General features: G+C 48.0%; 1 long non-coding RNA gene across 5 annotated transcripts; it reads right to left on the reverse strand.

Moving 5' to 3' along the window:
- On the reverse strand, nt 1-24656 carry LOC125163043 (uncharacterized). 5 transcript variants are annotated; one of them, XR_007151246.1, is made up of 5 exons: nt 23520-24656; nt 13534-13650; nt 11123-11303; nt 714-1705; nt 1-291 (listed from the first exon to the last, which is right to left on the reverse strand). It is a non-coding gene; the product is annotated as an uncharacterized LOC125163043 (long non-coding RNA). The 5 variants fall into 5 exon arrangements; XR_007151249.1 differs by lacking the exons at nt 13534-13650; nt 23520-24656 and adding an exon at nt 11862-12274 and having other exon boundaries at nt 714-892; nt 1606-1705; XR_007151248.1 differs by lacking the exons at nt 13534-13650; nt 23520-24656 and adding an exon at nt 11862-12274 and having other exon boundaries at nt 714-907; nt 1606-1705.
- Between the last annotated feature and the right edge of the window lie 1337 nt (nt 24657-25993).

The raw sequence follows: 25993 nt of genomic DNA on the forward strand, positions 1-25993 counted from the left end.
TTATTTATTTACTTTTTATTTTTAGGTGCACAGGGAGGTGTGTCTTCTCCAGTGGCAAGAAGAAGTGGCCCTTCCAAGAACTGAGCTTTTGAGCCGAACTGGCCGCCACTGGGGGAAAAACAAAAACAAAAACAAAACAAAAACAAAAACAAAACCCACTCTGCTTTTCAGTTGCAGCTGATGGTGACTTTTGGACTGATACCCGTAAAAGAGTTCATTCAAAAGCGTGCTTGTTCTCAGCAGCCCATGAGGTCCCTCGTGAATTCATCATCCAGGGGAGGGGAGGCATGCCTAAAGAAATGCCAAAAACGGAGGGAAAAGAGAAAGAAAGTTAAGTTCTTCGGTTTTTGTTGCATTCCCCCTGCTCTTTTCTTGGAGCAAGCTACCCAGGATTTCAACACACACACGCACACACACACGCACACGCTTGAGCCGGACTGTCCTTGTTTGCTTGCAAACAGTCCAGAGGCAATGGCAATGGAGCCCCATTAAATCAGACTCCAAGAGACTGGAATCTGTGTCCCGCTGGCTCCTTCTCCGACTGCTCCCCCACCCCCAGAAGGGAACAGATTTCTACAATCCGGACCTGACAAGCGCCACTTCTTAGGCCAAATAGTCCCACGTGGATCTTAAGCCACAAAAAGGTAAATCAGCTAGCCTTCCTACTTTAAAGACAATTTTGGAAAGGAAGAGGATTTCAATTATTAACTCACCCAAGCCGCAGACGCAGGGCATGCGCTTTGCAGAATGGTAAGAATGATGAGGGTGGGTTTTAAGCATCCTCTGCATGTCCCTTTCGAAGCCTTCTTAAAAGGGGGTCCGCACAGGGACTAGAAACACGTCTCTGCATGCTAGACCTTCCTCATGCCATCAGTGAACACAAAGTGGCCAACTGGAAATTAACAGGCTCCATTAGGGGAGGAAAAAAAAATTACTGAGCAGCAAATTCTGTAAATTTGTAATTCAGATCTTAGCGCTGGCCTGAAAACCGGTTGGGATCCAACCCTTTGCATACATTGGTGTTCTGGGGAGCTTAACCCTTTCTCGTCTGTCTCCTCTCCCCAGGGAGCTACTCATTTGGTCTTCTCTATCCCCTGGCCCTTTAACTGGCCTTGGCAGGCATAGCAATCCGGGCAATTTTGCAGAAATAAGGATAATAATAATAATGCTTCACATTCTCACACTCCGCAGATTATAGAATGCTTTCTGAATACATTATCTAATTTAAAGCTGTCTGCCCCTAATGGAACTTAATTGCCACCTTTGTTATAGTTTATTATGAGGACACTGGCGTGCACCTGTATGCCTTCTGTTTTGTTTTGTTTTTCTCCAAAGGAGTACTTCTTGACAAAATGGCCCCCAGCTGCTTTTCTGCCAATGGTCGCCACTGAAGGAGCTCATTGCTTTCCCGCTGGGCTCTCACTCACGGATGCTGTTGTTTAAATCTGGCCACATGGGGGAGTTCTAGAACATAGGGTGCTACCATCTCCAGCCAAGCTCTTTTCCCTGACTCCCTAATGAGGAGGTCGGGCCAAAACAGCTCTTAAGAATGTGTTTGTTGATGAACTTCTAGAAAGCAGTCAAGTTTAGAATAAGAGGGCCAACCTGGACAAGTCAACTGCCTTGGGTGATTCCCAGGCCGCCAGGCAGAGATAGAGTTGGTTGGTTGGTTTTTCCATTCTTGTCAGCTTCGTCTGGAAAGAGGCTTAAGAAAGGATATTGTGATTGCAAACCATTTAGGTTGGTGTCACTGCAAAGCATATAAATTACCCTCACCAGCTTTTCATGCCCCACGACACAGCCTTACCTCTCACGTCTCTACACGCAACTAGCGGGCAAGTGACTTGACTTCTCAGTTTCCTCCCTAAACAATGGGACAGTCTTAGTGCCTGTTTTGTGGAGCTGGTGGCTGGTGCATAATAAAGAGCTAATAAAGGAGAGCTATTATGTCATAGGGAACTTCCAGCACCAAGTAGCAGAAAACTCCCATTCCCACTGGCTAATAATAATAATAGCAGTAAGGATGTTTATCATTTCATTTCTCCGATGTTGTATCATAGCCTAGCTCTGCTTCTCTGGACTCTGCTGTGCCATGTTCCATGGGTTGACTTCACCCTAAGATCAATGCCAAGTGATGGCTGCGGTTCCAGACCAGGGATTCTGGGATTAGCATAATCAATTTTTGATGTATCATTTTGGTGAAATAGATTTGTTTTAACGTTTATTTGTTTTGGGGAGACAGAGAGAGACAGAGAACGAGCGGGGGAGGAACAGAGAGAGGGGGAGACGCAGAATCCGAGGCGGGCTCCAGGCTCTGAGCTGTCAGCACAGAGCCCGACGCAGGGCTCGAACCCACGAACCGTGAGATCGTGACCCGAGCCGAAGTTAGTCGCTCAACCGACTGAGCCACCCAGGCGCCCCCGGTGAAATAGATATTTAGAGGCAACTCCAGTGATGCAATAAACAGGCACTTTTTGACATCAGTATCTTTAAAGGTAGCCACTCCTCAGACCAAGGATGCCCTTCAATTCCGACTGATGGGACATGTGCATTTATGATGCCTTGCCCTCCAGAACGGGACCATTAGACCGAGCTCATCAACATCAGGGACTTTATGTCTGTCTCACTCACGGCTCCGTCGTCAATGTCTGGCATGATGCTTAGATGCAGTGGATCCTCAACAAATATTGGCTGAATGGATGTATTAATTGATAGATACCCTATGGCCACATCCATTGGGCAGTGGGTTGCCTTACGCTCTGGTATGAGTTTATTTCAGCACGAAGTGTTCGATCACTTTATATCAGACATCCACCCTCCCCAGCTGCCTAGGCTAGTGGTTCTCAGAGTGTGGTCCCCTAACAATCAGCATCAGCAGCACCCGAGAACGAATTAGAGCTGCGAATTCTCAAGCCCTACTCCAGACCCACTGGATCAAAAAGTCTCAGGGTGGCGCCCAGCACTGTGTGTTTTAGCAAGTCCTCCAGGTGGTTCCGACGCAGGGAAATTTGAAAAGCACGGGTCTAGGTAGAGCTACCACGCCACTGATCATCAACTTAAAAAGATTAGCCCGGAAGATGCATACCTAACATTGGACTTACTAGATGCCAGATGTCCTGTGCCACATAAATTGCCTTGCTTCCTACCCATTTTACAGATGAGGAAACTAAGGCCCAGAGAGGAGACGCAACACTGCCCAAGGACACACATGTCAGAGTCAAGGCTGAAACCCAACCTAAGCTCCCAAAGACATGTTTTCAGGTCTGTGGGAGAGACAGGCAGGCAAAAGGACACTAACAATATAATGTGTGATAAGTAAACGTAGGGTGTTGTGGAGCTCAGAGGAAGGCACTGCTACAAGACTCCAGGGGAAGGAGGTTGGCCATTTGAGGGGGTAACAGTTGAGCAGAGTCGCAAAGAATGAGTAAGAGTCGGCCAGAGGCGTTCCCAGCAGAACAGGAAGTGCCGAAGCCCAGGGTCTACAGAGACAACGGCAATTAGCTCAGTGTGGCCAGAGTGAGGCCGTGGGGAGGAAAGATAAGACAGTGGAGGCTGCAGAGGAGGCACAGACCAGATCATCAAGGTCATGAAGTAAGGAGCCCAGAGGAAGAAGTTTAAACTTCTCCTGAGAAATAGGGAAGAAACTATCGGAGCTGGAGCATGGCAGAATCCAACCTGTATTTTGGCGGTAGGTAGGCTCTAACGTAAACTCAACCCGACTAATACTCATTGCGTGACCCGAACTCTCTACTCAGTGTTACAAAATGTAATCATTTTCTTCTTAAGCCGCTTCAAAAAGCAGAAGAAATACCCATTTAGATAAAACCTCGAAACGGGGCTGGTCCCTACAAGAGTGCTCATTTCCAAGTGTCATAAGTGTGGGTTTGGAATTTGGCCCCTGATCCACCCAGATGATCCGCGCCTATGACCCAAGGCTGGGAGACGGTGAGCAAGTGATTGCACGTATTAGAGCCTTAATTTGTTCCTCTGTAGAATGGGAATAAGAGTAGTACTTAACTCAGAAAGTTGCTGAGAAGAGTAAGTGCGACAACACGTGGATAGCTTGTAAGTAAAGTGCCTGGCAAATAATAAGTGTTCAGTGAGCATTATTGATGAGGAGACAGATGGTATCTGCCCAAGGTCGAACACGTGGCTTCACTCTCATGGGCTCAAAGGCCACCCAATCTTTAGGATTAAACCGTGTGCCAGGCTCTCCCCATCGTGGCAACGCGTTGGCTGGCTGGCTCATCCAAGAAAAAAGAAAAGAAGAAAAAGAAAAATACTGACTTTTCCCTGATGGCCATCCCATTCTCAAGTAAAGTAGAATTTCTGGAGAATTCTAGAAATTCCCCAGAATGTGACTTGAGTCTGCCTTTGGCTTTCCTTGACTGTATCTTCTTATAATAGTAGCTAGGTTGCCATGGTAGCAGACAGGGTGGATGGTCCGCCTCATTTCTCTTCAGCCCACTTCAGAATTCCCTCCACGATTGGCTTTTCCTTTTGGTGGCTTTCTCCAGGGGCTCGGGGAACTTGTTCAGCTCACCTGCCGGGCAATCTGGAAATGCCTAAAATTTTATGCCCCGAGGGACAGCTTTCAAGCAATGAGGGATGGGAGACAGCAGATAAATATCTCTGCTTCCCCATCTCTCCGAGGGACCCTTTTGATGTGTCTGCTGAATGTTCCCCCGGGGTCCCCAGCAAAACTGAATCCTACCTGCTCACAGTAGTGACGCACTCATGAACATACTCTCCGTCATTTGTGCTTCCTGGGGTCACCTCCCAAATAAACTACCTGCCTCCAAGCTCTTGTCTCAGGGTCCGGTGTCTGAGGCACAAACATCTGTATCTCGCTTAGGGTCCCTGTGCCACGTGGTTCAATAGAGGGGAATTTATAGGCACTGGCAGAGCTGAAAAAGGAAGCACGTGACAAGGAGACCACCTAGAGATTAGACACAGAAGAAGAATGCCACCATACCATGGGGGCCAGACAGACAGAAGGAAGAGGCGATACTACCAAAGCAAGAGAATCTGGACACCCTGGGCGGGGCGGGGGGGGGGGGGGGGGGGGAGGGCCCGGGGCACCGCATAGGGGTGGGAGAGGCTGCCTGAGGGTAGCTGGGACCGGAGTGGGGCTCTCAGGGAGCACTGCCTTTCTGCTGACAGAAGGGCAGAGGAAAAATATCTTGGAACTTAACTAGAATCCAGTTGGCAATGGAACCTGGGAAATGCAGTTCAAAGGGAAACATGGAAAGAGGCATTAACGGGCAAATGCCCAGCACGACCTCAAGCCCTGCTATGAAAGAAAAAAATAAAATGAGAAAAGCAACAGTGGTTAGGGCCCCACACCCATCCTGTATCTAAAGAAATGAACATGTCTGTGAATGGTCCCAGTAACGCCACCTCACTAAACGTGTCTAACTTCGCTTTGACATCTATCAAATAGAGATGCCAAGTGGATTTAATGATCTACTCCACGCCAAGCAGCTAGCACTGTGCCTGGCGCATACGTGTCGAATAAACGCTCATGCTCATTGGAATGTTTTGAGATCCGACTGTTCTTTGAGAATCTGGGAGCCCATGAAAAGCCCTGCTCAAACTTGTCTCTTCCCCTCTTTACCACTCAAAGCCTCAACTTCAATGTCTAGAATCTGCCTCTAGTCTCTTTTTCATTGCCTTAAAAAAAAAAAAATCTTTCCACTTTCACTAAAGTTCTGCCAGAGCTGACGGAGGAATAGCTCTCTCCTCCCCTCTGGACTCCCAACCCTCTCCCCGAAGCCCCCACCCCCTCCCTATCTCCGCTGGCCGCTTGTTCACCAGGAGCTTAGCAGTTCTGAGGGTACAAAAACAGGAAACTATGCCCCAGTCCTGACTAAGGCTAAAAACTCATGTGCAAACCCTTCATCACACAGATTTCTTCAGCTCTCCAAAACTGGGGCCTTGAAAAATCAGGTCCCGGGCCAAGAGCGTTGGATTTGCTTAATCATTTCCTTTGCAAATTTATAACCTCTTTAACCATGAAGAAGTAATGGTGAGAAAGAGGGAGGTGGGAGCTGAAATATTTTAAGTCAACCACAAGACAGGACAGGAAATTCTGGAAAGGGAGGGGGGGGTGGTAATTTTTCTTTAATCCCTCGGTGCCACAGCAGACTAAAACGGCAACTTTGGGAAAGTGACCATTCTAGGAGATTCTTTTACTGTTGACTCTGACCCAGAGTGAGATGGCATAGCTCTCTTTACTCAGGGCTAAATAGAGAATAGAGGAGAAAAACTCTGAGATGACCCTTTACTTGACTCAGGCAGCAAACATTTACTGAGTGACCTCGTCAGCCCTTGTGCTGTGTAGAGAGAACTAAGATGTGTTCCCAAACAAGCAAAATAATGTCCTCCCTTGCTCAGTGCCAGTAGAAAGTTAACATGCCTATTGGAGGCTGCCTACCAGAGAATCTGAAGGGGGTGACCCAAAGCTGTTCTGTTGTTAAAATCTCTGAACAACAATATAAGTGGCTTTTTTGCTTTCAGAACTTTCCTCAGCAAATCAGAGCTGTGTATTTTACTAATCCTTAAGGTAAGTCATTGTCTTTAGCAGTGATTTTTATCTGAAATGGGGGACCCACCCATTTATGTTGACCCAGCAAATAGAGTGGGATGGGATGAAATAGAATGGAACCGAACAGAACGGAATAGGACTAGAATAGAATAGAATAGAATAGAATAGAATAGAATATTTCATGATGTATTACACATAATATGGATAATATTGATTAGTGAAAGTTTTGATTATGAATATGTGCATATAGATTCATGAGGTATCTCTCACTTTGGTTTATAATCAGATAACTTTAGAAGGCTCTGGTCTTGTAGCTTAGAAGTTAACAGTGTTGGCTCTGGAGATGCCTGGGTGGGGCTCAGTTGGTTGACCTTCCGGCTTCGGCTCAGGTCATGATCTCACGGCTCATGAGTTCAAGCCCCGCATCGGGCTCTGTGCTGAGAGCTCGGCGCTTGGAGTTGGCTTCAGATTCTGTGTCTCTGTCTCTCTTGGCCCCTCCCCTGCTCATACTCTGTCTCTCTCTCTCTCAAAAATAAACATTCAAACAATTGAAAGTGTGGGCTCTAGAGCCTACCGGCATGGGTTCAAATCTCAAGAGGTGTACTAGCTATCTGAGATTACACATGTTGATTAACCTCTCTGAATCTCCATTACTTCAGGGAAGTATAACATAATAAAGAGAAATAAAATGTAATATTGACCATCATAGTCTCTCAGATTCTAGGGCCATTTATTTTCATAAATTGCCATTATGTCCCCTATAGCTTTCCTATGGTCGCAGACATCTGCTAATCTTCTGGGGTCCACTCCTCTTAAGTAAAGTTACTCTATCTTAACCTCTCTCTCCCTCTGATCTTCTGTCGTTCCCTCAACCTCCAGCTGCTAGCTCCAACATCATCTAAGGAAAACCAAAGGCATTTAATATGTAAAACTCCTCTCGGGGAAACTGTCCAGATAGCTAGTTGCAGACCATCTCACCTACTAGAACAAACAAAAGCTAGACAAGAAAATTGATATGAAGTTATCCTAAAATAGAGACACAGTGCTCCACTTCGATAGAAAACAGCAAGGAGGCTGGCAGTTGCTTTTTCAGCAGGACTGATGGAAGTCCAAAGACAAAACCCTTTAAAAAATTAAGACCTGAGGGGCGCCTGGGTGGCTCAGTCGGTTGGGCCACCAACTTTGGCTCAGGTCATGATCTCACGGTTCGTGGGTTCGAGCCCCGCGTTGGGCTCTGTGCTGACAGCTCAGAGCCTGGAGCCTGCTTCAGATTCTGTGTCTCCCTCTCTCTCTGCCCCTCCCCCACTCATGCACACACTCTCTCTCTCTCTCTCAAAAATAAATAAACATTACCAAAAAGAAAAAAAATTAAGACCTGAAAGAAAATAACTACCAACCTATAATTCTACATCCAGTAAAAATATCCATCAAAATTTAAGATGAAATAAGTGTATTTTCAGACAAACAAAAACTGAGTGGCTACATTACCCGTGGACTTTAACTAAAAGAAAGACTAAGGAAAGTCCTTTAGGCAAAAAGAAAATAATCTCATAAGGACGACTAAAATTTTAGGAGAGAATTAAGAGCAACAGAAGAATAAATGTGTTGTTAAATCTAAATGAATATTGACTGCATTAAAAGATAATAATAATGTCTTGTGGGGTTTAAAATATATGTAGAAATAAAATGTATAGCAGCAGTAATGCAATAGGTAAGAGTAAAAGGGAATTAAACATGTCCTAAGTTCCTTGCATTGCCAGAGAAGTAGTAAAAGCACTAATTTCATTAGGCCATGATGAGTCCAGAATCTGTAGGATAACAAAAAATATGGAAATAATAAGCTAATAGGAGAATGACCTTATAAAAGATGTCATTAATGTAAAAGTTCATAATAAAGGAAAGAAAATGGAACTCACAACAGGTGGAGCTAATTGAAACAGCTAGTAATGTGTTAGATTATGTTAGTAATGCATTAATTATTACATTAAATGTAAATGGACTAAATACTCAAATGAAAAGAGAGATTATCATACTAAATTTTTTAAAAACCTACTATTTTCTGCTTGCAAGAGACAAACCTTAAATATGAGTATACAGACAGGATGAAAATAAAGGATGAGAAAATATATTGCATACACTAATCAAAAGAAAGCTGATTAGTTACTCTAGTACCAGATAAAGTCAATTTTAAGGTAAGAAGCAATATAATAGATACAGAGAGTATTTTATAATAACAAAAAGGGTCAGTACCATTGAAAGATAGAACAATGCTAAATCTAGAAACATTTTCTAATATAGCTTCTATATGTATAAGGCAGAAACAATCAGATCTAAAAGGAGAAATAGATAAATCCACATTCATAATGGTAGGCTTTAATATTCCTCTATCAGTAAATAATGGGCAAACCAACAGAAATAAATCAAGAGGAATAGAAAAATTTTGACCAACGTTATTTAACACACTTGACCTAACTGACATTTACTGAACAAAGCAACTGGTAACTGCAGAATATATATTCTTTTTCATGTGCACATGAAACGTTTACTCAAACTGACAGAACAGGTCTCAAATTTAGAAAGTGGGTGGCAGGGCAGGGTTTGCTGATAGATTGGATGTGAGGATGACAAAGAGAGGAGTCAAGGTTGATGATGAAGGACCCAGTGCTCTGAAGTTCAGACTGACTGATTCATGCTGCACAGTTAGCATTTTGAAAAGATAAAGGTGTGTGTGTGTGTGTGTGTGTGTGTGTGTGTGTGTGTTTAACAGTCATAAGGTAGTCAGGAGTATTTACATGTGTGAGTCAAACTGGGAGTGAACCTGTGTCCAACTGAACATGAAGCAATTATTCAAACTTGGTTTCTGGAATATTCCCAAGGTGAAGTTATTTCCTGTTTTTATCACCGTCTTCCCAGTTTATGTGTTTGCTTGTCTTATGAGTTGAGTTGGCATCATGTGTTTCAGTTTGCAATGGTAGGCATACAGCAAAAACTCCATAAAAATCCCACAGGGTTGACAGACACTTCTGAGAAATGAAGCAGACAACCCAGTTCCTGGCCTCTCTTATCAAAGTGCAATTGGCTTATTCATCTGCTGATTGAGGATCAACTATGAGTTTGGGTCTGGGAAAGTGATAAACAAGAAAAGCAGAGAACACTCCAAGATAGCTGAGGAGGCATCCGCTCCAAAAGCCAAGTATCAAGGAAATACTGTAGGAAATCCCACGCATAATTGTGTTATGTACCCTTGTGTGGTATGTTTGGAGTAGCAGTTGACCACATTCTGGAACTCAGTTCTCCCTTGAACAAGCTCTAAGACATTGGGCTTGGTATAAAATAATTTCTCCACTATAACGTAGGAGTGATGTTATGGATAATACCATCATTACAGAGGTAAATCAGATAGTATTCAGAGTCTGCTCAAGAGCAGTGCTTGGGATGAAGTTCACAAAATTAGCATTTGCAACTTTTATCAGTATGCTGTTTCAAATATTTCTTTCCCTTTTTTTAAATTATGAAAACATAACATTTTTTAAATGTTTCAAATATTTCTCTCCCTTTTTTTAAATTATGAAACCATAACATTTTTTTAAATGTTAGGAGAGAATAAAAGTAAAAGAGTCTACCATAATCCTATCTCCCTGACTCAATCTTATGTGTATGTGGTACCTTCAAATATTTTTTTTATATTGATCATGTCCCTGGTCTGAAAGTGCCTGGCATACAGCAGGTAATCAATATATGCATACTAATTGCCTGACTGTCCAATTCCATGCAAGCTATTTTGTTTTATGCTTTGGGTACCTAATTTCTTATATAAGATTATGATTATAATTATGTCATATACATTCCCCTGATGTTTTTTCAGAAGCTGCATGATTACAATCTTGGATATCTCAACCCCTCAGACGTGTACAAGCCCTGGATAAGCCATTTCTCTGTGCTGCTGTAGAGCAAAAGAGAAATTATTACAGGCCCCACTCTTTGGACATCACCACAGTGAACAGCTCTCTATATAGCATTTTGCCTTTTTTGTAAAATTTTGTAAGACAACCATAAGATACCAAATTGAACATTCTAAACTAAACCTTTAACTTAGCCAAGAAAGGAGTCCCCAAAAGATGAAGCCAAAATGGGATTCCTTCCGTAAGTTTAGCTTGTAATAAAACGAACTCCACGAGATGACAAAATCATGGGGTGAACCTATGATCGTTTGGAAGGATTGCTTTCACCCTTTCAAAAAAAAAAAAAGTCTTTTTCACATCCACTATTCCCCTACCACAGATCAATAGAACGAAGATAGGAATAGTCTGATGCATTTGTCAAATAATAGCAACCAACTTAAAAACGAAGTCACCCCTGGTGGGTATACATAAGGAAAAATCTCATCAGACCTCTGGTTAACTCAAAGGTTGGCTTTAAAGAGCTGCAGAGAAAGATTTTCAGATATGCACATGTTTCCTGAAGCAGCAACCCCAACATCTGATGGCGTGTTGGATGACAAATGTCTCCCTCCTGGTGATGGGAAAACAGGGGAAAGGTGAATCACAACACTCGATGTGAGTGAGAGGCACTTACCTAGTAAGGCAGAGACAGTCACTGGTGTTTCCCAGAGCGACGATGGGTGACTGTAAGCCTGGTGGTCCTCCATGGGTTCTCTGGGGCCAGGTAGTTATGAGGGCCAAAGCCCCTGGGTCCACACAGAAGGCAATCCTCTCCAGATTGGTTCTTCCCCTATTTTGGTTGCTTCCAGAGTTCACTGGAAACAGGAAGAATGAATGTGAAGGCCAAGTAGAAGGCCATTGCCATTGCTTCTGGAGAGAAGAGGTCAGCTTCAATCAGTATGGTTGCTGAAGAAGGGACAAGTGGCTGTTTTCTGGACTTAGGTGAATAAAACATGACAGGATTAGATAATCTATGGGACACCTAGTCACACCCCTGAAAGGGGGTTTAAGCACACTGCCTGGAAGGGAAGAGTGCTCAACAAATTTGCTCATTGGCTCCAAATGGATGCCGGCCTAGAATTTGGAGGCTTTATGCTCACAGAAAAACCTGAGGATTGAAAAGCATATCTTTCTCCCCAAACTGCCCTTTCTTTCTCCATCCCCCAAAATTATGGCCCTAAGGTGGCATGAGAAGAAAATAAAATCAGATCACCCTGAGAATAAAACCACCGACTCAACCGTCACTACATGGAGGCTCCATGCACTTTATTTATTATTTCAGTTCAGCCTCACAGGAACCCAGTGAAGAGGGGACTCTTCATCTCCTCTCTACACAGGAGAAAACGGAAGTGCAAAGAAGTCACAGAATTTACCAGAAGCCCCAGAGCTGTTCAGTGAGAGCAGGGATTCCATACGGGTGTGTTCGAAGGCAGAGTTCACAGGCTTAATCATGAGGCTGCGTTGCTTCCTGCCATGTTGGGGGAAAGGAGGGGCTTCGGGAGGAGGGAGAGGAGCGACCTTCTTCTCTTTATATGTCACATAACTCGTTCAGGGTCAGCCCTCTCTTGCCAGCTCATATCCCAGCCCGCTGAGTTCTGTGTTTTCTCTTTGAGGGTTAAGAACACACAACAGGCCTTTGGTTGGGAGTGGGGAGGAGTTGACATTTGTCGCCCGGCATTGGGGAAGTTGATCGTTTTAGGTTCTGTCACACTGTGTGGAAGCCTGACATTTGACATTTGGGTAAAAGGGGGAAAAAAAAGTCTCCAAAAGGCTGCTGAGGGCCAGCCTGCCTGATTCCTTGCCAAACAGGAATCCTTCCTTGGCTGTCTTCCCTCATAAATGATTTTCAAACTACAGCTTTAAAAACAGTTCCTTTGGGGAATGATGAAAGCAACAATGTTTTCAATAGAAAACTGTCCCATCAACAGAAATGCAGGAAAAGTAAAATCACCAACTTCTCCGTCACCCAGAGCAAAGCATTGTTGACAATTGAATGCTTTCCTTCTTTTTCTCCTTATGCCTCTCCTCATTTTTGTGAGTGCAACTAGACTCAACCACACAGGAAGTTTTGCAGCATGCATTTGAAAAGTCAAACATTGTATTACTAGCATTTCACTCTGTTTTAAAATTTGAAAACCTGGAAACCCCGATTTTTAATCTGCCCCACTCATTATTATAACATTTAATCAAATGGATGTTCCTCTGTGTTCTATTTTAAACAACATTGCCCCCAAATGAATATTTCATCTTCATACGGGTATTGTGGTCCTATCCTACCAATGAAACCATTTTAATTTCCATCAAAATTCTTCTAGACTTCTCTACATCAGAAGAGTCAGGAACTAAATTATAGGTGTGAGCTTGGGTCAGAAGTAAACCCCATGCTCTGCTGTAGTGGTAATGCCCTGTCAGGAGAAGTCAAAATGTCCTTTTATTGGGTTTTTCGGTCACCCCCATTAAAAGTGAACCAACAAAGGGGTGCCTGGGTGGCTCAGTCGGTTAGGCATCCGACTTCGCCTCAGGTCATGATCTCGAGGTGCGTGGGGTTCGAGTTCCACGTCGGGCCCTGTGCTGACGGCTCAGAGCCTGGAGCCTGCTTTGGATTCTGTGTCTCCCCTCTCTCTGTGCCCCTCCCCTGATGGAGCTCTGTCTCTTTCTCTCTCTCAAAAATAAATAAAAGCATCAAAAAAAATGTTTTAAAGTGAACCAACAAAGAACTTTCCCTTGCTTCTTTCCCTGACCTGAGTCTTTCTGTAGCCTTCTAGTCCTCTTTCCCTCATCCCCCCAGCTTCGGTTTCTGTCCCTTTACCTCCTGTTTACTCCTCAAGACGTTGTGATCTCCTCTCCACTCCTCCTGCTCTACAGAGACAGTCCTTGCAAAACGCCACACGCATTGTCCTGTGCTCTCAATTACCTTTTGATGGCATGACTGATACAGAAATGCATTTGTCTGGTTAAAATAACTAACAGCTTAAAGGTGATGGAAGATTCCTTTTAAGCACTTATCCCCAACCTCAGAGGTACCACGGACTATGGTTTATTTACCTGTAACTGTGCTGATGGACATTGAGGTTGCTTCTGGTTCTATAACAAACAACAAGGAAACGAAGAACATTCCACTCTGTCTCTCTCTCCTTGCACTTGTGCAACAATTTGGGGTTCCTGTGGCAGATACACAGAATTAGAGCCCCAGGCCATTGGGTGTGCCCCTTTCCCTTTCCACACTACTGGGCATTGACCAATCACCAATCCAAGATGGCAGCACGCCTTTCACCAACAGCCTGTTTCAAGCCTTCTACCACAGGCTCCTCCATAGCGTTGTGCACTCACATGCAGCTTCTATTTCTTGCCTTACTTCGCCTTCCCAGTGCGTCCTCACCCTTCCGGTTTATGGTTTCTAAAGCCCTTTGCAGTGTTCCCTACTCTGTCCTGAAATGTGCCTGTGGCCTGGATCACTTCGCTTCTTGCTCTGCTGGGCTGACCTCGTATATTCCTAAGGTTTGCACGACTGGCTCCCTCAGGGGTCACAGACTCAGATACTTAGAGGAGCCAGGTGGGTAAAATTAGCCCCGGGGGAGCCCACGCCGTGCCCCCCACCAGCCCCAACCCCTGCCCAGTGCCGGCTGTTGTTGGTTATTGGAATCTATGTCTAATACTCTCAGATTGTTTTTCAAAGGGAGTCAGAAATCTAGATTTGTATGTAAATGTTCGTGTTTTTTTTTTTAAAGCTTATTTATTTTGAGAGAGAGAAAGAGAGTGCGAGTGGGGAAGAGGCAGAGGGAGAGACAGAGAACCCTAAGCAGGTTCTGCACTGTTAGCGCAGAGCCTGATGTGGGGCTTGATCTCACCAACTGTGGGATCATGACCTGAGCCGAAATCGAGTCGAATGCTCAGCCAACGGAGCCACCCAGGAGCCCCAAGAACTGGACATTAATATAAAGGAAATTTTAATCCTGCATGGCCCACAGAACATACCTCTGGGGCATATTCTTCTGCCAAAATGCCAGACTGCAACTTCTGCTTCAAACAAGATCACTCTGTTCCTCAACTCTCCCCTTTCTTATCTGGGGCTTGTCCCTTATCCACTCAGTCACCAAATGCTCTGACGCTGGGCCTGAGAAATTGTTCCAGAATTTAGCCTACCCCTCTACCCTCACTGCCATTTGCATTGATCTCAACACTCACCAAATCGCATTCTGGCTGTGACTAGAGCATATTGTCTGACTCTCCTGCCTTCTGTGGATGCCTCCCTGCCCCTGTCTTTGTAGTACCCTCCTCTGCATTCTGGAACGTTCTCCCCATGGCTAATGGAGAGAGAGAGGAGGAGAAGTATCTGTGTTGCTTCTCTGCTCAGACAACCCTGCTGAGACCATATTGCCCCTAAAGCAAAGTTGCCCACTGTGGCCACATTCGGTCCACACTTGCCCCAGCATTATGAAATGTGACCCGACGCTATCCAATCTGATTTAATATAAACATTCAGATATTGGGCTTTTCCTGAAAGATCTAACTGGCTAGCAGTACTGGGTCTGCTGTCTCCCATGGAAGCAATTGGCCGGAGCCCAGTAGTGACTGTCACCATGGGGACAGATTTGCTCCCTTATCTTTCTCCTTCCCCTGGCCAGCCTCCCGTACCCATGGTACTGTCTGGCCCTGAAGGAGTTTACGACCCCTGAGCCACAGGCTAAAACTCGACTGTTAATGGGCACATCAGCCCCAGCACATCTGGCCCCTCTGCCCACCCCCAGCCTCACCTCTCAGCCCCATCCTTCACCCCCTTTCTTTTTCCCACCGCTAATAATGGCGGACTCACAAAGAAATTGTTTCAGACCTGAACCCAAGCACCGCTCAATGCCGTGGCTGTTCGAGTTACTTAAATCAAGACAGACACACTCTGTTCAGAGAGGGCTTCCCTTTAGCTCAATAAATCTCTCTTCAAATCACTAATGAAGTTGAACTTGCCCTAGACGGTGTGTTTCAGGTTTAAGAAACTCCTACTGAAGCTCTTTAGCCAGTTCTCAGGAGTATCCTTGCTCAGCCTCGGATTCTAAGGGGAGGAGACTGAGCTGCTGATGGACAAAGTGGCACCTAATTCATTTACCCCCAGGGGAAACGTGCAGGAGATCATGCGGTAAGAATGCTGCTTTGCCCTCACGGAGAACATGCCCACACACACAAGCACTAAAGCTTCGCTAACTCGCTTCCTTTGTTGCATGGCCATTATTTTACTACTTGGTAATTGGTTATAAATAAAAGTCGTTTATAAAGACTATTGAGTTACCGGGGCTCCTGGGTGGCTCACTCAGTTAAGCATCCAACTCTTGCTTTCGGCTACAGGCCACGATCTCACGGTTGGTGAGTTCGAACCCTACGTGGACCTCTGAGCCGACAACGTGGAGCCTGCTCGGATTCTCTTCCTTCTCTCTCTCTCTCTCTCTCTCTGCCCCTCCCCCTACCTCTCTCTCTCTCTCTCTCTCAAAATAAATAAGTAAACTTAAAAAAAAAAAAAGCTATGGAGTTAGGGTTATGGGAGACACAGAACTCAAAGCAGGTTCCAGGCTTGGGGCTGTCAGCACAGAGCCTGATGCGGGGCTCGAACTCACAAACTGAGATCATGACCTGAGCCAAAGTCAGAGGCTTAACCGACCGAGCCAGCCAGGCGCCCCAAAAACATTTTTTTATCCGTTTTAAGATTTTTTGAACTGATGGAAGTCTACTGAAAGCCTACCCCACAGATAGTCTCCCTTCTTTGTTACTAATAGAATATCAACTTTAATGGGGGTGTTGGAAGGAGGCTTTAAAAACATCAGCTTTAAAAACTACATTTCCCAGCCTCTTTTGCACCTAGACTTGGCCGCTTAACACGGCTCTGGCCCGTGAGATGCCATAAGCCATGGGGTGGCCTTCACAAAAAACTCCTTTTTTTTTTAAAGTATTTATTTTGGGGAAAGCATAAGTGAGGGGGGCGGTCAGAGGGAAGTAGGGACAGAGGATCTGAAGCGGGCTCTGCTCTGTCAGCACAGAGCCTAACGCAGGGCTTGAACTCGAACTCACGAGCCTCGAGATCATGACCTGAGCCGAAGTCAGACATTTAACCGACTAAGCCACCCAGGCGGCCCCCAGAAAGCTCCTTAAAGGTGGCGGCGGGGGGGGGGGGGGGGGGGGGGGGGCAGGTGAAGGGTGGGGGAGGTGAAGACTCACATATTCTCTTTTCTGCTGCCTGAAAAGCCATGCGACCATGAAAAAGAAAAAAAAAAAAAAAACCAACAAGTTTGGTCTTAAAATCCATACAACCCCAACACCAGCAGCCGCCTACCTCTGGGTTGCATACTGAATGGGGAAAATAAATCTTATTTAAATAAAATAAATCTTATTTAAGCTGCCGGTGTTCGGTTTTCTCTTACAGGCGGGTAAACTGGATTCTATGCAGAGCTATTTTGAACGAGGTGTGTGCGGGGAGGGCAATTTTCCCTACTGGCTGGCCTACCGAGAATCATGGGAAGGTTCCCCTTCAGGGATAAACTTACACAAGATTGCTCTATTCATAGTATCTCAAAACTTCCAATGTGCTTCCTGTCTTCGGGCCCAAATGCAACACAACGTGAAATTTATCAAGTGTGCCTTTAATAAAGGGCGACTGTGGAGAACCGACCCATCTGAAAAACTTAAACCCCAGTCTCTATTTCCATCTTGGCTGAAAGCAAGATGTTCCTTTCGGTGGTAGGAGGCCCTCAATTTCCCACTCCAAGTCCGTATGACTCAACTTGGACGCACTCCCACTGACATTCTGGATTTTTCTGTAATCTCCTTTCCTTAATACATTCAAGATAGCTCCACAACTCGCAAACGGCTTATAATGGTGTTACTGTTTCCGGGCTAAATCGGGGATACAGCACTGGCCAGTAGCTGTGTCTGTGGATATCTGAATAATTGCTTCAATTCCCCACTTGTTTCTGAGTGAGTGTAGGCCTGACCCCTGGGCATGGCTGAACATTACTCAGTCAAACCGAGAGTTTCAACGCTAAATGTGACAGTGAGTGCCATATCTGTTTTTCTCTCCGGCAGATTATTCAAATACCATCAAGCTGAAGTCAAGTTCTCCCGGAGCCCATTGAATCTTTGCCCCAACGGTCCACACAGGAGCCCTTCCCTGAAGAGCTCCCTTTGCTGTGCTGGAATCTGTTTCTCAGTGAATATGTGATGATTGCATGTTTTCGGCCTGATTCTTTTCTCTTGCCTCACATCCCCTGGAGATCCCGCGGCCTCCTTATAAAAGCCATGTGTATCTTATCTTTTCCAGTGCAGTTGCTAAAACCAGAAAGCAGGCTGGAAAACATTTCCCCAAACTGTACTGTTTTTCATTATTTCTTTCTGACACCTCCAGATAACTTGTTAGCATATTGTCTTTCTCTATTCAGCACGGCCCCACTGGGGGTTTGGGGACTGAATGACATCACCCAGGCATTTATAATTAGAAACAAAAATGCCTCTTTCCAAATCTATAACACCAGGAGACGATTGGAGACATTTTTTAAGTTGCTGGTGAAAATCCCACATGAAAGAGGTCTTTTCTGAGCAGGCAGCAACTTTGCTGGCTTTTGAGACACTACCGGGAAGGCACTGGAAGCAAGTGACGAACAACCTTTCCAACCATGGATCCCAACGCCACCATGCAGTTTCGCAGGAAAGCGGTCACTGGGCTCTCGGCTTCTCCCCAGAGCAGCTGTGTTTCTTGAAGTTCCTGGGAGACTCCAAGAAGGGGTCTGAATTTCCACCACTGTGGAGAGAGAGCCCAGTGACTTCTGATGGTTGAGTTTCCATTTGTTCATCAAGTTCTTACTGACTCAACTTGAATACACTCCCACTGACATTCTGGATTTTTCTGTAATCTTTTTCTCCTTAAAAGAATTCAGGATAACTCCAACAATCACAAATGACTGATTATGGAGTTTTCATTTATTCAACAAGTTCTTTTTGAGGACCTCTCTCAGCAAGTCCTGAGAACCTGCTGACATCCAGGGTATCTGCCTGTGAAGAATCAGACCAGCACTCCACCGTCTGATACGCTAGCCACTAGCCACATGCAATGATTTGCATTTAAATTTAGATGAACAAAAATGAAGGGAGGCTGCGAATGCATCTTCTCAGTTGCACTGGCCGCCTCTCTGACGCTCAATAGCCACACGTGGCTAGTGGCTACCGTACCCAACAGCACAAACCTAGAGCGTTTTCATTGTTGTGGAAAGTTCTTTTTGGACAGTGCTGGACTGATCACCTGACTTGCCTCGAACACTCCTGGATTACACCTGTTGACGCAGTATCATCATTCATAGCACCCTCTTTCAAGCCCAAAGTGTCCTGGTTGGGAAAGACAACTGAACGATGAAAATGAACTTGGCCACCATCCCTGCCAGGACTTTCGTTGAGACGCAGAACCCTTTCTCTTGATGACAAAAGTAGCCTGCGTCAGCCCCTGTCTTTTCCCCCTGATTCTCTCCCACCTGTCCGGCCCGCCAGTATTAGTAACCGGGGACACAAATGCAGGGGAAGAGATGGTCACAAGTGTCTCCAAGTGAGGGATGTACTTGTAAGTAATTTCAGGTTTGTGTCTGATCTCCCCTGCCTGAAGGAGCTCAGATTGGCCCCCGTGCCCTGGGTCCCGAGTAGGAGGCAGGCCTCCCGCTGCTCTCCCTCAGAGCCCCCTCAGCTCTGTGCAGGGCCACCAGCCCGCCGACCCGCGCCCCTGCCCGCCTCGCCCAGCAGAGGGCATCGGCGCTTAATGTTCCGGGCTAAGAATATTTACACGATCATTAGGGATTTTTTTTTTTTCCTTCCAGTGATACTTTTTTTTGTGGGCGGCCATCCGAGGTGCCAGCTAATATAGGTCATCTTAAGGATATGTCATCAAAACAGGGAGATAAGAGCTGTTCGGGCGGGCGGCCAGCTCGTTAGGGAACCGCACGCACCAGGACACTCTGCTGAGGACGCAGTCGCCACCAGTGTCAACACGACAGACACCATTTTGCAGAACTCTTCAGAAGGGTGTCTAAACTCTGATTCGATCTGTGCCGCCCCACGGGACAGGCCTGGACTGCTTGCTGAGGGGCCGCCCCCCCCCCCCACAGGCATCTCTGACCATGGCCTTGCTCTCTGCGGGGCTCTGGACGCTGCCTTGCATCTCAGACACCTGCCAGGCAACAAAATGGTGGTAACTACAAAGCGGTGGCTGCAGGGACCAGAGGTGGACTGTCACACAGCTGGCTCGGCTGCCCCTCTCCAAGCCGTCAGTCAAACCCCATGTCGGTCCGTCTGTCTCACCCTTTCTCTCTCTTTCTCTCTCCCTGTCTCTGTTCCTTCTCTCTCTTTCTTTCTCTGTCTCCCTCCCCCTCTCCCTCCTCCCCTCCTCCTCCCCTCCCCCTCCTCCCCTTCCTCTCCTCCTCCCCTTCTTCCTCCTCCCCCTCTCCCTCCTCCCCCTCCTCCCTCCTCTTCCTCCTCCTCCTCTCCTTCTTCTCCCTCCTCCCCCTCCCCCTCCTCCTCCCCTCCCCCTCCTCCCCTTCCTCTCCTCCTCCCCTTCTTCCTCCTCCCCCTCTCCCTCCTCCCCCTCCTCCCTCCTCTTCTTCCTCCTCCTCTCCTTCTTCTCCCTCCTCCCCCTCCCCCTCTTCCCCCCTCCCCCTCCCCTCCCCTCCCCCTCTCCCTCCTCCCCTTCCTCCTCCTCCTCCCCTTCCTCCTCCTCCTCCCCTTCCTCCTCCCCCTCCCCCTTCCTCACCCTCCTCCCCTTCCTCCTCCTCCCCCTGCTCCCCCTCTTCCTCCTCCCCCCGTCCTCTCCCTCCTCCCCTTCCTCCTCCTCCTCCCCTTCCTCCTCCTCCTCCCCTTCCTCCTCCTCCTCCCCTACCTCCCCTTCCTCCTCCTCCCCTCTCCTCTTCCTCCCCCTCCTCCCCTTCCTCTCCTCCTCCCCTTCCTCCTCCTCCCCCTCTCCCTCCTCCCCTTCCTCCCTCTTCTTCCTCCTCCTCCTCTCCTTCCTCTCCCTCCTCCCCCTCTCCCTCCTCCCCTTCCTCCTCCTCCCCCTCTGCTTCCTCCCCTTCCTCCCTCCTCTTCCTCCTCCTCCTCCCCTTCCTCTCCTTCCTCCTCCTCTTCCTCCTCCTCCTCCCCTTCCTCCTCCTCCCCTGCTCCTCTTCCTCCCCCTCCTCTCCTTCTTCTCCCTCCTCCCCATCCCCCTCCTCCCCCCTCCCCTCCCCCTCTCCCTCCTCCCCTTCCTCCTCCTCCTCCCCTTCCTCCTCCTCCTCCCCTACCTCCCCTTCCTCCTCCTCCCCTCTCCTCTTCCTCCCCCTCCTCCCCTTCCTCCTCCTCCTCCCCTTCCTCCTCCTCCTCCCCTACCTCCCCTTCCTCCTCCTCCCCTCTCCTCTTCCTCCCCTCCTCCCCTTCCTCTCCTCCTCCCCTTCCTCCTCCTCCCCCTCTCCCTCCTCCCCTTCCTCCCTCTTCTTCCTCCTCCTCCTCTCCTTCCTCTCCCTCCTCCCCCTCTCCCTCCTCCCCTTCCTCCTCCTCCCCCTCTGCTTCCTCCCCTTCCTCCCTCCTCTTCCTCCTCCTCCTCCCCTTCCTCTCCTTCCTCCTCCTCTTCCTCCTCCTCCTCCCCTTCCTCCTCCTCCCCTGCTCCTCTTCCTCCCCCTCCTCTCCTTCTTCTCCCTCCTCCCCATCCCCCTCCTCCCCCCTCCCCTCCCCCTCTCCCTCCTCCCCTTCCTCCTCCTCCTCCCCTTCCTCCTCCTCCTCCCCTACCTCCCCTTCCTCCTCCTCCCCTCTCCTCTTCCTCCCCCTCCTCCCCTTCCTCTCCTCCTCCCCTTCCTCCTCCTCCCCCTCTCCCTCCTCCCCCTCCTCCCTCCTCTTCCTCCTCCTCCTCTCCTTCTTCTCCCTCCTCCCCATCCCCCTCCTCCCCCCTCCCCCCTCCCCTCCCCCTCTCCCTCCTCCCCTTCCTCCTCCTCCTCCCCTTCCTCCTCCTCCCCTCTCCTCTTCCTCCCCCTCCTCCCCTTCCTCTCCTCCTCCCCTTCCTCCTCCTCCCCCTCTCCCTCCTCCCCTTCCTCCCTCCTCTTCCTCCCCCTCCTCCCCTTCCTCTCCTCCTCCCCTTCCTCCTCCTCCCCCTCTCCCTCCTCCCCTTCCTCCCTCCTCTTCCTCCCCCTCCTCCCCTTCCTCTCCTCCTCCCCTTCCTCCTCCTCCCCCTCTCCCTCCTCCCCTTCCTCCCTCCTCTTCCTCCTCCTCCTCTCCTTCCTCTCCCTCCTCCCCATCCCCCTCCTCCCCCTCCCCCTCCCCTCCCCCTCTCCCTCCTCCCCTTCCTCCTCCTCCCCCTCTTCCCATCCTCCTCCCCCTCCGCCTTCCTCACCCTCCTCCCCTTCCTCCTCCTCCCCCTGCTCCCCCTCTTCCTCCTCCCCCCTTCCTCTCCCTCCTCCCCTTCCTCTCCCTCCTCCCCCTCCTCCCCCTCCACCACAGTCCCTGCCCCTACAGAAGGGGGCCGAAGCCCCAGCTGATTCGATTCCTGCTCTCAGCTCCTCAGCGCTGCTAACTCATTCCTGAGCATAGTTGGTGATTTGTTTTTATGTATCTAAGGGGTGAGGTGCTGAGGCAAGTTGCCAGTCGGGGTTATTTCATCTTGCCTGTTGGGGCACACTGAACACGTTCCTGAGATCCGAAAGCTCCTTTCTGAATGAGTGTCCGCTGCCCTTCCGGAGATTTTCAAAAACCTTTTTGAAGGGGTGTCCAAATGGCAAACACCTCGTATCACTCCATTATACCTTTTGGGGAAGAGACAAGTCCCCAGTATGTGTGGCACCTTCGTTTTCCTTTTCCGGAATAACCGCACTTTCCTTAAGGAACAAATAAGCCCATGCGTGTAGAAGGCCTGGCGAAGGCATAGGGCGTGGGTTCAGTGGGTTTTATTATTTCTTTGCGACAAGCTCGCGCCAGGAGGCCGGGAGCTCCGTTCCCGCCCACGGATGCTGGCCCGGGAGGGAGCTTTGTCACCTGCACCGAGGTGTGAGCGATTTGGCCCCACCTCACCTGCGACCTCCTTTCTGCGATTTTGTAAGTCATCGCTTTGTGACTCAGTTTCTCTCCGACTGAATGAACCACACAAGCTTTCTTTACCACCCCTTCGGAGACCGTTGGTAAAACACGCTCGACACACCTTTCAGAGCCTTGGGGATGAGCCGAGGGCGGGGGGCGGGGGCAGGAAGACTGGGGGAGTACCCCTACCCCCACCACACATCCCGGGATGCCGAGGCATCGCCAGCGTGTGCCCAACTGCCACCTGGGCCTCCTTTCACTTCCCGGAGTATCCTGATGGAGGATGAATAAGGTAACCACAAAAAACATAACAGACCCGGGTAAGTTCAAAGTCAGGAGTAAGAGACAAAGATAGATGGATAGTTATGATAGATGATAGATAGATAGATAGATAGATGATAAATGGATGGGTGGATGGATGCAGTTAGAAAGACAGAAGATCAAGAGAATCTCCACTTCTTCAAACAGGAATCACTGAGTAGCACCTGCCTCTGGGGCTGGGGAGCGGACTAGGTGGCCGGTGTGTTAGCGTGCTGGCTGGACAAGTCAGCTTGGGGTTTCTCACCAGGCAGCTAGTTGACGCATTGGCAAAGAAGGGGTTCACCTCCCCAAGAAAGAAAAAAAGCGTCCGTCTCAAAAGAAAATAATCGTCGCGTGTGATTTCGTGTGTCATTTCCAAAACTACCTTTCCATTTTATGGTTTAATACCATTTTCTTTTGAACTCCACCGGGGCTGGGGAGAGGACCCACGGGCACGTGAGGGCCTCCCAGATGGCTTTGCGAATTGTAAGGGCCCAGGCTGCCATCAGCTCTTAGATTCTGCGTCACCTGATGTCCTAGTGGCCCAGCAGGCCGGGCCGGTGAGGGCGAGGTTGGAGGGCGTACAGCATGTGACGGGGACAAAGATGATGGAGGGCTGGCTTCTGCCTGAATTGGGGGATGGGAGAGGGGTAGGGGAGACAGAGCATAGAAAACGGCCTTACCAATAAGAGCCCAAACTTCCTGCCGGTGTCCGTCCACACATGACCCAAACGAAGCAGATGTAGCAGTGGCCAAAGGAGGTGGTTTTCATTCTAGAAACGTCCACATCTCCTGCTCCTGCAACCTTCCCAAATGTCTTCTCGATTTTTACACAGGCTTCTAAAAATGGCATCAACAACCACCCAGTGCCCAGGGCCATGGCAGGCTAGGTAGTTGAATCTGGAGGGAGCACTGCATGGCCAGCCCCATCAACCCGGCCTCTGCCCCACTGAGGAGGAAGCTGGAGCCGTCACAATGGCCGTGACATCCCGCAGTTCTGGCTTGAACTCTCCCTCTATAAGGCTTTCCTGCCTCTGATAACTCAACCTCGGGTCAAGTTGTCAGGTCTTTATGGCTGAGATTTTCTTACCTGCTTCTTAAACCTTAAACTGGCTTAAGCAAAATGGGAACTCATTGGCTCATATGACTTAAAGAACGAGGACTGATAGCTTCAGGCGTGGCTAGACGCAAGCCTGGGGTCCGAGCCATATACCTGCTGAGGTTGTTTCTTTTCCTGCTTTCTTCTACGTTGACTTTGCTCTTGGATAGGTTCTCTTTCTGGAGCGGTCCCTGGTTCACCTGGTTTACCAGCCCCACCGGAACTAAAACACCTCTTTGCCGGTAATTCCAGCAAAAGTCTTGGCTCAAGCCTCATCAGACTAACTTACACCATTCGTGAATCAACCCACTCGTCAAGCCTAAGAATCAGCCGGCCATTCCTGAAGTCAAGAATCAGGGTCATCAACCACACAGTCGGTAAGCAGGGATGTAGTTAGCCAGAGAAAAGCCAGGGAGCTTTTTCACCTTCACCAGTAGAAAGAAAACGGATGCCGTGGAAACCAAATCCATGGATGCCCACGACGAGCAGTAAATGCTCGATACACTTTAGCCATTAACCAAAAGTTAAAGACAGGATCACAGAAGCTCTGGAATCGCACCCATAAGCTGGTGGTTCTTCACCTTGACAGGACGCTAAAGATTCCCACAGAGCTTTTAAAATTCTTCCATCCCGGGACGCCTGGGTGGCTCAGTCGGTTAGGCGGCCGTCTTCGACTCAGGTCATGATCTCACGGTCTGTGAGTTCAAGCCCCGCGTCGGGATCTGTGCTGATGGCTCGGAGCCTGGAGCCCGCTTCGGATTCTGTGTCTCCCTCTCTCTCTGCTCCTCCCCCGTTCATGCTCTGTCTTTCTCTGTTTCAAAAATAAATAAACGTTAAAAAAAATTAAAAAAATAAAATTCTTCCATCCCGGTGCCCCACCCTCAGAGAGACTCCGATTCAGTTGACCCGGGGCTGGGTCCAAGCAGCAGTGGATGGTAAATGCCCCCAGGAGAATTTAATGCACTGCCAGGGCTGAAAACCACTGCTTTAAGCTAATGCATATGCTTGACTGGTACCCACAAACATCCTAACCATAGCACCAAATCCTTTAAAGCCCAAAGAATTAGGAAGTAATAACGATGTAAAGCCTTAATTCAGAATTTTAAAATCTCTCCAGATTATTTCTTCCAATGCTCCACGTGCTGACGCAGAACTCTGTTGGTCAGCTTAAAAAAAAAAAAAAAGGTGGGGCGTCTGGGTGGCTCAGTGGGTTAAGCGTCCCACTTCGGCTCAGGTCACAATGTCACGGCTTGGGAGTTCGAGCCCCACGTCGGGCTCTGCGCTGACAGCTCGGAGCCTGGAGATTCTGTGTCTTTCTCTCTCTCTGCCCCTCCCCCGCTCACACTCTCTCAAAAATAAACAAACATTAAAAACAACTTTTTTTAATTAAAAAAAAAAAGGCAAAGTGGAACTTAGCTTAGGTCTGGGCATGCACGGGTGTGTGTGTGTGTGTGTGTGTGTGTGTGTGTGTGAGTGTGTTCGGGTGTGTGGGCACGCAGGTGTTCACCCCTTGTGATTATACAAAACCTTGCTTCGGGTGGTTAAATCAGCAACACGATGACTCAGGAACTTAATGCTGAGTCACATGTTTCCTCGTTTGTTTTTTTTCAACTTTCTTCCTCTTTTTCCACTTCATGTCGTCCGCAAATGTTGGACGAAAGGTTGGGGGTATTTAACATCACAAATGACAGAGAGAGAAACATCGTATGCCTCCGGACGTGATAAACGGAGCGGAAAATGACATCCTCTGTGCCCCGCATTGAGGCCAAGAATGCATAGTCCATACCTGGTTGTGAGGGGACATTAGACAAACAAAATGAGGACCACTTTATGATAACGGGGGTAGGGACAGAGGCAGGACCACATTCTTCAAAAATGCTAACATCACAAAAGACAAAGAAAAGCTGGGGGAATGTTCCGGGTGAAAGAAGGCTAAAATTAAACTAGATTAAATAAAAATTAAATGCAAATCCTACGTCTGGAATATACCTGTACTAACGGGGAGAATCCCATAAACAATAGCATCGGGTTAACAGATGAAATCGGAATATGGATGAT

The sequence above is a fragment of the Prionailurus viverrinus genome, chromosome A3, assembly GCF_022837055.1.
Source record: "Prionailurus viverrinus isolate Anna chromosome A3, UM_Priviv_1.0, whole genome shotgun sequence".
Taxonomy (NCBI): domain Eukaryota; kingdom Metazoa; phylum Chordata; class Mammalia; order Carnivora; family Felidae; genus Prionailurus; species Prionailurus viverrinus.